This window comes from Sturnira hondurensis, unplaced genomic scaffold (genome assembly GCF_014824575.4).
Source record: "Sturnira hondurensis isolate 20B ecotype Veracruz unplaced genomic scaffold, ASM1482457v3 Scaffold0000880, whole genome shotgun sequence".
Classification (NCBI taxonomy): Eukaryota; Metazoa; Chordata; class Mammalia; order Chiroptera; family Phyllostomidae; genus Sturnira; species Sturnira hondurensis.
In genome coordinates this window covers 15,495,980-15,506,075 of record NW_028073511.1, presented here as the reverse complement: position 1 = coordinate 15,506,075, position 10,096 = coordinate 15,495,980, and the positions used below count along the sequence as shown (strand labels likewise).

The 10,096-nt window shown below is 38.0% G+C and overlaps 1 pseudogene; it reads right to left on the bottom strand.

The window, feature by feature from the left end:
* Positions 1 to 5,449: 5,449 nt before the first annotated feature.
* Positions 5,450 to 9,363, bottom strand: LOC118994116 (F-box/WD repeat-containing protein 11-like; annotated as a pseudogene).
* Positions 9,364 to 10,096: the final 733 nt, after the last annotated feature.

Here is a 10,096-nt window from a genome sequence, read left to right as displayed (position 1 = left end):
CCCAAAGGAACTGAGAACAGGTCCACACAAAAACCTGCACGTGGCTATTTATAGCAGCTTTTATGCATAATTACCGTAAGTAAGAACACCTAAGATGTCTTTCAATAGGCGAATGGATAAACAGTGGTATAGCCAGACAATGGACTATTATTCAGCGCTACAAAGAAATGAGCTGTCAAGTCGTGGAAATACATGGAGGAATCCTAAATGCATATTAGCAACCGAAAGAGGTCAGTCTAAAAAGGTCATATGCCCTATGATTCCAGTATGCATGATCCCAACGTACGATATTCCAGAAAAGGCAACACTGTGGAGGCAGTAAAAAGATCAGTCGTGGCGAGAGGTTAGGGGAAAGGAAGGGGTGAATCAGGGGAACACAGGAGTTTTAGGACAGTGAAACTCGGTATAATGCTATAAACACTATACTACAAATGGTGAACACGCATCATTATACATTTGTTCAAACCAATAGAATGCACAACACCAAAGGTGAACTCTAATGTAAACTAATGGACTTTGCGTGGTAACAATGTGTCAGTGGAAGTTCATCAATTGTAACAAATACGCCCCTGGTGGAGGGTGTTGATAAGGGGGAGGCCATGCGTGTGTAGGGGCAGCGCATATATCAGAAATCTCTGTACCTTCCACTCAATTTGGCTGTGCACCTAAAATTGCTGTAAAAGATAAGGTCTATTACAAAGCATCAAAAACTGTGTTCTAAAATGTCTGTTATATTCATTCAAACAACATGCTATATTACATATAAACATGCACATAGCTCTGGCTGGTGTAGCTCAGTGAATTGAGCGCGGGCCTGCGAACCACATGATCATGGTTCGATTCCCAGTCAGGGCACATGCCTGGGTCGCAGGCCAGTTCCCAGCAGGGGACTCACGAGAGGCAACCATACATGGATATTTCTCTCCTTCTCTCCTTCCCTTCCTCTCTAAAGATAAATAAATAAAATCTTAAAAAAAAACATGCAGATGTATCATAAATAAAAGTTGGGGACAATAGCCACCTCTGAAGATCAAAGGATATAAATTATACTTCAGTTACAACTGTACAGCTAAAATTTCTGTGGCTAGGGGGTGGTGTCACATGTGTTTATTACATAATTTGCTACAAATTTTGTATGCCTGAATTATCTATGCACAAGCAGAACAGAGAGAAACAAGGAATATACTGAGGATTATGTATGTGGGAAGAGAAGTTTTGTTAGGTGAAATATTCATAACAAAAAACGTCCATCCTCAGTAGGTATTATTTTCCAAAATAATTATTTTCCAAAATATTATTTTCCAAAATAAATATTTTCCAAAATATTATTTTCTGTGGTCANATATTACGTATAAACATAGACATAGCTCTGGCTGGTGTAGCTCAGTGGATTGAGCGCGGGCCTGCGAACCACATGATCACGGTTCAATTCCCAGTCAGGGCACATGCCTGGGTTGCAGGCCAGTTCCCAGCAGGGGACTCACGAGAGGCAACCATACATTGATATTTCTCTCCTTCTCTCCTTCCCTTCCTCTCTAAAGATAAATAAATAAAATCTTTTAAAAAAACATGCAGATGTATCATAAATAAAAGTTGGGGACAATAGCCACCTCTGAAGATCAAAGGATATAAATTATACTTCAGTTACAACTGTACAGCTGAAATTTCTGTGGCTAGGGGGTGGTGTCACATGTACATAATTTGCTACAAATTTTGTATGCCTGAATTATCTATGCACAAGCAGAACAGAGAGAAACAAGGAATATACTGAGGATTATGTAGTGGGAAGAGAAGTTTTGTTAGGTGAAATATTCATAACAAAAAACGTCCATCCTCAGTAGGTATTATTTTCCAAAATGTTTTCTGTGGTCAATACTAACAAAAAGTCCAATTACTCTTTTCTTTCTCGTTCTGTTTACATAGCTTCCCCAATCACATTCTTCAGTCTATATTTCTCATTCCTTAATCCCGCAGGGGTGCTCAGCTCCCCTACTTCAAAATGCGTACACCCAAACCTACTACAGAGGTCAGGAAACAGATGACCCTCTCCTTAGCAGGTTCCTGTTTTCAGCATATATACACATATTTACAACACACAGAGTGTTTAAGAAAAAATGTATGTAGGTATATATATGCATATGTTCTGTTTATAGATCTTCTATAAAACATGGATCTTCTGCAAAGCAGAGGATTATTTTACATTATTTTTCCCCAGTGTCCGGTACCTAGCTGGGCGTGTGGCAAGGCCCACCCCATAAGGGATCACTCGATGTTTCTGGCCCTCCCTGAATGGCCAGCACCCTAACGGAAGGGCTGCCTGGACAGGCTGCCCGAAGGGTCTGCCACTCAAGTCCATGTACATAGCACATGGACATGGGTCTGTTTTGAAGTACACGTAAAGAAAAGAGTTTAGGAGGAGTGACAACATTACAAGCCATAACAAAATATATGAAGGGAGAGAAAATGTCCTTCAGATAAAAATTGTCAATTTCTGTAGAAAGCAGTCTTCTTTAAGTTTTGTTCAAAACAGTACTAAAATAATTTATTATTGGAGCCTGAAATAGAAGGTATTTACATAATATGCTAAAGCTGTGAATAAGGAAGACAGGCAGTTCATATATAAGCAGGCTGTCATAATTATGTTTGCTTTTTAGAATATATGTTCCTCTCAGTGAACGAAAATGTGGGTGTTGGTGCCATTGGCTATTTTTCTGATTCTCCAAACCCAATCTCATCTCTGCCACAAACCAAGTATGAACCAACAAGGGCTTTTATTTTCCAGCAGTTTGCTGTCTGGTGGCTCTCGGAAGTTGTTGGTGGTGTGTTTTTGTTGTTGTTTGTTTATTTTTGGTTTTATATCTGTTTCAATCTCAGCTCACAAGTATCTGGCCTAGAGTTAGGTAAGTTGTCACTAAATAGATCCCAGTAGCATTCAAATGCATTTGCTAAACCTCATGCTGCTGTCCTTTTTCCAAAGGCTACTTCCTCAGGGGGCGCCATCTCTTAGGGGTGACATACCTGCAAATCACACATTTTCCTCAAAAGTAGCAGAAGCTGGTCTGGCTCTTTGAGCCCACTGAAGCATTGGGCTTTAGCAGATCTCTCTAAACGTTCACTAGAAAATTAGTTTAATTGAACTTAGAATTTGAACAGGTTTGCGAATCCCTTTCACCATCCTCTATTTATTTTTTGGCTTTGATTTCTGTTGTAGTTGTTTCAAAAGATTAATAATCAGATTTTACCCACAGAATATACTTTTCCCTAGATATTTTATGCAAGCAGGTAAAAAAAGGATAAAATGCCAACTGAATTTTAAGGTGCTTTTAAGACAGAAATACTGAATATTCTTAACCAACAGCAATGTGTTGTTAATATACGAAGGAAACAATAGTTTGGTTTCAGCCCCTAGGAAGGCATTTTAGGATGATTTGAGAACATTGCGGAAAGTGAACAGCAAACACGTAAATTGACTTTTAGCTAATGTACTCTTATTTTCGGAATATGGCTTTTCTTGATCTTTGGAAATGCCATTTTATGAACTGAATTTGAACCCAAAAGGTTAGCTTATTAAAGGTTAGGTTACTACCCAAAAGAGTTGAGGAAAATATGAAACCTCTGTGTTGTATATATGTTAACTCAGAATAAAGGGAAAAACAGTGAAATTTAAGGGAAGACTTCACTATCACACATCTTTTTACAAACTACTCTGTTGATTAAGTCTCATTTTGTGTCTGCTACTCACTGGAAACATATTCAGAATTAGATTTAGATTACCTCTAATACTTTTTTTTCTAATTGCAACAATTGTATGTACTACTCTGATAAGGAAACCCATGTACAACTGATCTCATCGTTACCTTCTCTTTAACCACCATCTCCAGAGCCAGCAGGGCAAGTATAGGCTTTCCATTTTGTCAGAGAAAGGGATACAGCTCACTTGTGAGAACTTGGAATATATCATTTGGCCTAAATTTAAAAAAAATTTCAGAGTAACATTATCTTGAGATTGTATTTTTATTGGCCTATTTCACTTCAAAGGAGGGCATATATGTATGCCCACACGTACATATATACACATATGTATACACACACATATATAAATGTGTATATGTGTATTTTCCTGTGCTCTACACTTAAACATGCATGGATCATACATTTTGCTTCACATCTTCTAGTATCACAGTATGTTGACTTTTATTTTTTTAATTTTTTAAAATTTTTAAAATTATTTTTCAAGTATAGTTTTCTATTACTCCCATCCCATCCCACCCCCATCCTCCCCCCTCCCTCTCATTTCCACCCTTCTTAGTTGTTGTCCATATATCCTTTATATATGTTCCTCTAAATTCCTCCCCTATTTCCCCTGAAATTCCTTTCCCTCTCCCTAGGTTCCCGTCAGTAAATGAATGGATCAAAAAACTATGGTACATATACACAATGGAATTCTATGCAGCAGAGAGAAAGAAGGAGCTCCTACCCTTTGCAACAGCATGGATGGAACTGGAAAGCATTATGCTGAGTGAAATAAACCAGGTGTTGAAGGACAAATACCATATGATCTCACCTTTTTTTAAAAATTTTATTTATTTACCTTTAGAGGGGAAGGGAAGGAGAGAGGGAGAGAAATACCAGTGTATGGTTGCCTCTCATGCATCCCCTCCCCTGCCGGGAACTGGGAACTGGCCTGCAACCCAGGCATGTGCCCTGACTGGGAATCGAACCACGATACTCTGATTCGCAGGCCCGTGCTCAACCCACTGAGCTACACCAGCCAGGGCTGATCTCACCTTTAACAGGAAGCTAAACAACAAAACAAACAAGCTAGCAAAATATAACCAAAGATATGTTGACTTTTAAAAACCTTAAAATAATCCAGAGAAACTTTTCCATTATCAACATATTCTTAATACAAGTCAGAATACAGAATGATGTGGACAGCCAAAAGGAAACTTCTGAAAAGGGAAGCCCTGGATATTCTGGGTGGGTGTTTGGCACCCAAAATTTTACCAAAGGATACTGTTTTTTAATATCAGACCAAAGTAAAAAGTATTTAATACAAATTAGAGGCCAAGTCTTCCCTTGACTGTCAATCCTGGAAAACAGACTATTCCTTTCACATAAACAGTTTACATTTGAAGCATTACATTTGTTTCACTGATGAAGGGAGGAAATGGGCTTCTTGTCCTACTCGAAGTTGGCGGAGCTATGGTATCCTTTTCAAAATGGAGACTGGAATCAGAGGTGAGAAATGTCAGAACTTGAAGAATTAGGCTGCTTTGCATGTACCCAGCTTCTAGAACCAATTTCAGCTTCATAACTCAGCTGTGAAGAATTCCTTTAGGCATTTGGTAGACATTTAGTTGGTAGTTCAAGAGTAGGAAACCCTAAAATGGATGGAGCTGCCTGTTGTCTAGATATGTAAGTGTATGCTATGGAGAGAGAATTAATCTTATTCTGGACTTGGAGTCTCATTTAAGAAATCCCAGTCAAAATAGTGTCATCATGAGAGCTGATGATGGTGTGAAATTCATCAAAATGTAGCCCAACCACACATCCAAAATGTTCCACCAATGCATGCAAACACAACATGCTTGCTGGGGCTGGGGGGGTCAAGAGCAGCTTGCAAGTCCCCAGTTTTTATTTGCCCATCACAGACCCCACTGACAGTCCTCTTGTTATCAAACCAGATGCGCTGCACCAATTTTACCTGACCCTCTAGAACTCTTATCCAGGCTCCACATTTGACATTCCAGAGCCTGATAGTATTATCTAGTACATGGACCAGCAACCAGCTGGTCCATGTACTAGAGACAGGCAATGCCTCTTTTGTGCCCATTTAGATTACAAACCAATTCTCAGGTATTTATGCTCCAGACTTTGAGGGTCCTTTCACCAGAGGCAGACATGATGTACTTAATCATTAAAGTCTTCTACACTGTCAGCAGCGCAGCAGCCAAGGACAAGGCATAAAGTGGTATCAGTGGTAGAAGCCATGTCCCACACAACAATGGAGTGGTCCTTGGAACAGGTCACCATCAGTCCATTGCTGAAGCGTTACGTGCAGTACCGCCTCATTGTGATGGATCAACGTGTTCAGAACTTCCCCATGTTTGCATTCCATTCACATACCAGACTCTCCCTATAGACTCTGAAGAGCCAATCACAATGACACATTCATCATACTGGAGAAAAAGGACAGAGTCAGTGTGCTCCATTAATACTTTCAGCCATTCCAAGCTGGTTTTATCCCAATTCACAATAGAATTACCCTATAGCCCACTGATAATTTTTTCACGGCCAGTAGATGCCTTTACTAATTTCAGAGCAGCACTTGATCCTTTGCAAACTGTGTCATAGACATGGCCAGTTAGATTCTGTAGGCTCTGCATCCTGGATAATCTTTGGGCATAATGACCTATAAAAGGAATTGAGAGGGTCATCTGTGGGTTTGTTTTTAAGCAGGTGCTGATCCCACCCTCTTCTTTCTGCAAGTCCCTTCCTCAGAGAGTCAGTGAGCCCCACTCATCCAGTCAGCTTCTTCCTAAGCAATGTTTCGGAGGTCACTTGCTGTCATTCTTTACATACCAGCCCTACTGCAGGCAGAGACTTGGCATCCAGGTAGAGAGGAATGCTTTCTGCCATGTGATCTACACCTTGCTCTGGTGAAGTGGTAACACAGCCCTGCGGCAACACAGGCTTCAGGTTCAAGTTAATATGTCCATGCTGGTGATGACACGATTGGAAATAAGTTGCTCCGCAAATCCCCCTTGATCTGATTCAGACCACTGGTTAAAATTTTATTTAATCTAGAATTAAGAAGTATTTAATATTTAACATTTAAAGTCTTTTTCCTTTTGAGTTTCCTTCTGATGGTCTCTTTTGGGAGGTGACCATAAATGATGTCCCATTACTTATCTGCCACAGGATATTTTTCCTAGTGGATTCATCTTCATTTTGATCCTCCATAACTGGAATCCTCAGGAGTTCAAAGTTCTTGTCCTCAAGACCACGTTGGGCTCCATGATGATCCGGGTGACCTCCCCTGGCTCTCCCCACCCAGCAGGGAACGTCCAGGGCAAGGATGCCACGGACGAGGCTGCAGAGATGGAAGCAGTGATCACACCCACTCTCGCTGCCGGCCCACCTTGGCCACTGACTTGTTTTATTTCTGTTTTTTTATCCAAGGCTCTTCTATAAAGGTGTGTATACATGAGTTCTAGAATATTATGGACAATGCGACAAGTTGAGTTAGACCTATAAAGATGACTGGATTTAGAAAACATGAGTAAATAGTTGGTATATGTTGCAAAATAGAGTTCAATGATTAAACAAATGAATAGAAATAAAAGTGAAGAAATACACTGAACAAGTTCTGATATTATGAAACATGTTTGAAAAAGGAACAAAATATAAGTTAAGGTAACAGTATGAAAGGTGGCATATGCCATTGTCATTGCCACTGCTATTTTGTCGTAGTATTCATGTTTCTCCTTTAAAAAAAGTCTTAACATTTTAAATGAAAAAATTATAGGAGTCAGCACTTTATCTTATAAATTGTTACATTATGTAATGTAATTTATATGCATTATAATATGAATTATGTATATATATAATATGTATCGTGTTTGATACATGTATTATATACATGTATATGTGTATTAAGTACATATAGTATATGCATATATTATATGTGATGTTATAATACATAACATAATTTATACATTAGAAAAATTATCTTTGAACATGTACTTTGGTACTCCTTTCTCCTCTGTTTTCCAGTAAGCACACTAATACAATTTTGTTTCTGTACGTCTAAAACACTGACCTTTTATAAAATGTGGTCCCGAAATATCATGTTTTGACAGATTTCAACCATATATATATGGCTGAAATATATATATATATGTATATGGTTTATGTATATGCAGTAAATATTTTCTGGCTATTTTTTGTCTTTGGTTTGTCTTTAGCGATATCCAATTTGATCACAATGTATTTACATATGAACTTTTCTTTTTAAAGAAGTAAATGATCAATGTTTAAATGTGAGAGTTGTAAGGAAGGGAAAGGGGAATCAAGGAACCTGTATAGAGGACCCACGGACAAGGTCAAAGTGGGGAAATCTTGAGGGTGGGGGTGGGGCCCAGAGAGTGGTGGTGGGAAATTGAAGACAACCATAATTGAACAACAATATAAACAAACAAATGAGGATTGTGTGTTTCATCATTCTAGAAATGTCTCAGATGAAATTCCTTCCAATATTTTCTATCTACAATAGAAAGTTCTATCTACACTGTATATTTACATATGCATTGTCTTTTCTCATTTTATTCCCCCAAATCACTCTTAAACTTGTTTTAAATTTTATAATTCTGAGTTCTTATTCTGGATTATCTGTATTTTCTTCAGATGGTTCATGCATGCAACTAATTCTTTCTTTAGCTCTGTGTATTCTGCTGTTTATCTTATAGAATTTTTAATTTGAGTTATTGCATTTTTGAAAATCTCTACTAGTTGGTTTTTAGCCTCCCCCCAATCTGTTTTATATGTATATTTATAGTCTCCTCTCTTCAGAAAAAATTTCAATTTATATTCTCCCAATTTCAGCGTTTAAATATTCTTATTTCATATTTTTATGTATATTAGTTTCCTATTAACAGATTATCATGATCATTTATGGTCATTATTACTATAGTATCTTAGTGAATGGAAACAACACGAGTTTATTATTTTATGAATGTGAGTGTCAGCCTTGGCTGGGTGGTTCACTTGGTTGGAGTGTCTGTCTATTCACCAAAAGGTAGCAGGGTTGATCCCCAATCAGGGCACATACCGCATACCTAGGTTGTGGGACTGACCCTCCTCTCAAGCTGTATGGAAGACAACTGGTTGACATTTCTCTCATATATTGTTGTTTTCTCTCTCTCAACCTCTCTCCCCCCTCTCTCTCTCTTTGCTGTCGTTCTCAGACCAATAAAACATACCCTTGGGTGAGGACATTTTGTAGAGGTCAGACATTAAAAAAATGAGCTCTTAATGGACTAACATGAAGATGTTATCAAGTCTGGTTCTTTCTAATGCCTCTAGAGTAGAATGTGCTCCTTGACGCTTTAAGCTTTTACAGGCTGCTGTCATCCCTTAATTCTTTAACTCATTTCTGCATCGCTTTAGTCTAGACTTTTTGTCATCGCATTGCTTTCTCCTGGACTATAACTCTACTAGGTCTTATAAGGATATAGAGAATACAAGAGAATTCAGCATAATGTCTCCATATTAAACCATTTAACTTAATCACACCTGCTGAACCTCTTTTAGCCTGTAAGATGACATTTTCACAGGCTCCAGGGATTTAGATGTTAGCATATTTGGGAGCCATTAATCAGCCTACTGTAAAATGTAATAATTCAAATGCATAATTTTTATGTATCTCGTATTTTTTAAAATTTCCATGATGAATATTGATGGAGATTTATTTCTTACAATAGTTTATTAAAGTTAATTGGGTTATATATACATTTGTAACTCTGTGGCATTTTTATGAAACCTCATTCTAGGGTCAGTTCCCCACAGTAAATTATTTTTTTTTTGTCTGCTTGGGACCCTAAGGAAATACAAATCCAGGAAATATGTTAAATTATATTTTCGTGTTTTTTAAGCCAGACAATTGGTGCAAATTTAATTCCTATATCTAGACAATTGCTGTAAAAATCTCATGGGAAGTAATTTTTATTTTACTTCTACCAAGAAGGGTCATGGAAAATAAAATTTCCTTACTTTCTGTCTTCAAAATTAATATTTAGTTACTGTTTTTCTTGTTGAGTAGGCCTTTATCCAATCTTGATTTTATGCGGAGTGAATTCTTACAGAGTTCCCCAGCCTGCACAGACCCAGTTCACAGATCCTCAGCACTCTCCCTCAGACAGTTCGCATTTCAGATCCACAGCAGCTTCCGCAACCACTTATTTTCCTAATGTTTTCTTCCCAGTTTGTTCTGACTTCAAAGAAATTCCAGTTCTCTGTTGAATATGCCGGCACATTTTTAAAAACATGATTTTTATCTCAAACAATTTTAGGTATTTTATAGCCATTGTTTTAT